Raw genomic sequence first — 3,478 nt, 5'->3', positions numbered from 1 at the left:
CAGAAGAATAGAACAAAGTAGAGAAAATATTTTATGTTGATGAAAGTTATAAATTTACATATAATAAAGGCTATTGAATTCCAAGCAGAAAAAAAGGAAAACAAAATATGAGAAATTCCTAAGCACACTATAACCAAACTACTAAAAAGCAAAGATAAAATTTTAAAAGCAGCCAAAGGAAATACATCTTACAGAAGAACAATTACATTTGACCCTTGCACAACCCATGAGGCTAGGAGTACTGACTCCTCCCAGCCCCTGCAGTTAAATGCATATAACTTTTGATTTCTCAAAAAATTAACTACTCATAGCCTATAGTTGACTGATAACAAATGGTCAATTAACAAGTATCTTGTGTATGATTTGTATTGTAAAATGTATTCTCACAATAAAGTAAGCTGGAATAAAGAATGTTATTGAGATAATCACAAGGAAGATAAAATGTATTTACTATTAAGTGGAAGTGGACTATCATAAAGTTATGCATCCTTGTCATCTTCATGTTGAGTAAGCCGAAGAGAAAGAGAAGAGGAAGGGTTGGTCTCGCAGTTTCAGGGATGGCAGAGGCAGAAGAAAATCCACATATAAGTGGACCAGTTCAAATACATGTTGTTCAAGAGTCAACTCTATCTCAACTATTTCTAACTTCTCATTAAAAATGATGGGTATTAGAAGTGAAATAACTTTCATGTGCTGATAGAAAAAAAATATGTCAACCAGATGTCTATACTCAGTGAAAATATATTTTAAGAACAATAGAAGCCAGGCATGGTGGTTCACACCTATAATCCCAGCACTTCGGGAGGCAAGTGGATCCCTTGAGGTCAGGAGTTCAAGACCAGCCTGGCCAACATGGTGAAACCCCATCTCTACTAAAAATACAAAAAGCAGCCAGGAGTGGTGGTGGGAACCTTTATTCTCAACCACTCCGGAGTCTGAGGCAGGGACAATTGCTTGAACCTGGGAGGTGGAGGTTGCAGTGAGCTGAGATTGTACCACTGCAATTTAGCCTGAACGACAGAGCAAGACTGTCTAAAAAAAAAAAAAGAAAAGTAGAGAAATGAACTAAGAAAAAACTGAGGTTTCATTGCCATATGCATTCCTTTTAGTCTGCATAGATTAAATAATAAGTCAAAATAATGACTTTACAAGACATATATTCTTTCATATTTTTCTTGGCTCGATGTGTTTATATACCATATAGGGATTTAGATACCCTTCGAGCCCTTGAACGTTGAAAAGCAAAATTCAGTCTAGACACCTGAAAATCTGGTAAGTCAGAAAAGTTCTAGAAGTGCTATCTGAGTAGATGTTACAGAGTATCTGAGTCTAGAATGAACATCAAAGGCTTTCATGCTCACTTTGCACTGGGGAGTAGTCCTACTTAATAGGAAACAAATGTGTGTTCACTGCCTGATGTTGATATGCTATGGGTAGTTAGATTTTGCATTGTACACAAATTTTAAATTGGGGCAAGGTGATATGTGCATATGTATTCATGTATACATGTAAATGTATGCTTTATATATACATGTGTGTATTATGTATTTTATATATAAGCCTATAGTCTCCGTATGCTTTCTTAGACTATATTAGGCTATTACTAAAAGTTTTTTAAAAATTTTTGTTTTGGGACTAGCACAATTGAATACTCTAAAATATTATCTATTAGTAGCCCAATAATGTGATTTGGTTCACAATGTGCCTTCTTTATTTCCTTTTCTATCCACAAGGATCTTGTAAATTGTGCTACCAGGACACAGATTCTTATTTTGATTAATTTATTTTTATTTCTTTTGAAGATTTCAAAAAGATAGATTATTAGTGGTACTACCTCTAGTTAGGAGTGACTGGTGATAGGCTCCTAGAATATATTATTACTACATTTGTGTTACGATTTATAATGAGAAAAATAAACAGCAAAAGCATATAATTATTTCTGTAATTTAACTTACATTTTCCGAAACTGGTAATAACTCGTGTAATTTAGATCTCATAAAAGAAATAGAGATGCTCTACTGAATCTAAAATCAAAGCCCATGAAAACCTTTTATACACAATGTTAACAGACATATTTAAATAAGCATCTGCCAATCTAATCTGATCATTTTGCTTATGTTGTATTTTTTGCCCATTTGGCATGTTTTTATGCAGTAATTTATACACAACACTATATCACCATATATGGGGGTATACAACCAGCTATGTCCTATTACGTAAGTTACACAAAAAAAAGTTTGACCAAAAAAATTGCTTTCTAATGAAATATGTAGGGAACATTCTGAGATGTGAAACCTGTTGACCTATTTTCCAGATGAGCCCACAAGGGCACATGCTGTGCCCAGCCCTTTGGCTACAATATTATTCCTCTTGAACAGACTGGTATGTCTACTCCAAGGCAGAATTTGTACATTTAGTTCATAAATGAGCCTACTGCTTTTGAAGTCAACCCTTTGAAAAGATAGGAAAGAGCTACATGCACTTTACTCTCCAAAGAGGGGTTGTTTCTGGAATGTTTTTTCAATCTGAAAGTAGTGATTATTAGTAAACAGAGTAAACGGAGGCGGTGAGTAACAATGTAGAATCAGGAGCATGCACAAGGTTTGCAGCTGCCAGTAGTTAACACAGTTTCTGTTCACTGTTTGCCAAAGCACTGCTTATATTAAAAAGAAAAAAAATCAAGGAAATTGTACACAATGAATATGGGTTATAATCTTATCAGGGCTGCTCCTCCTATCCTGCACCTCCAATTAACTTTTGCAGATGTCTATTTAGTGATCTTGTTAAAGTAAAACTCCTTTGATCGGCTCTCAGTGAGCCAGGCACAATGGACACTAAACATCCTGCACAAACCGCTTAGATTTTTGCAGTCCACTGTCTTGGAATGTTTCAGACCCATTGGCAAGATGGTCTCTTCTGTAAAACAGCCTCAAAAAGATTCATTTTTCTTATGGCATTTAACTCTGGTTTTGTCTAATTCTCTTTATTTTTGTTCAAGTCTCAATCAGTTTTGTCATTTTATTTGGTAGTTTGTGAGAATCTAATGAGATCATGGGATTTCACCCTCTATAACTATTATCTAAATCTGGATAGCCTGAGGTTAGTTCAAATATTTTGAAAAAGCCCCAGGGGAGTTCTGATACACTGACTATCCACGTTGAATCCCAGACTTAGGTGAGAATGTGCTACTCGAATGGACTTCTCGTTTCTGGTTCCTGCAGCAGTGATTTGTCCAAGAGAGTTAACGCGGTGGCTTCCATCTGCAAGTTACCTTCCCACCTAGTGTGATCACAATGAGACTGATGACCATGGTGGCGCTGCATTTTGGTTCATGGTTGCATACCCTGTGGTATATTAATATGCTGGCATTCTGAGGATTGACTCTTTCATGTGTGTCATTTGTACGCATGTCTCTGTCTTTGACTCTGAGTTTCAGAGAAGAAGGTCAGATCTTGGAGTGTAACAATCTTGGCATGTA

Source organism: Aotus nancymaae, unplaced genomic scaffold, assembly GCF_030222135.1.
Source record: "Aotus nancymaae isolate 86718 unplaced genomic scaffold, 86718_ANA_hifiasm-v0.15.2.pri h1tg000041l, whole genome shotgun sequence".
NCBI lineage: Eukaryota > Metazoa > Chordata > Mammalia > Primates > Aotidae > Aotus > Aotus nancymaae.
This window is presented reverse-complemented; position numbering follows the sequence as displayed.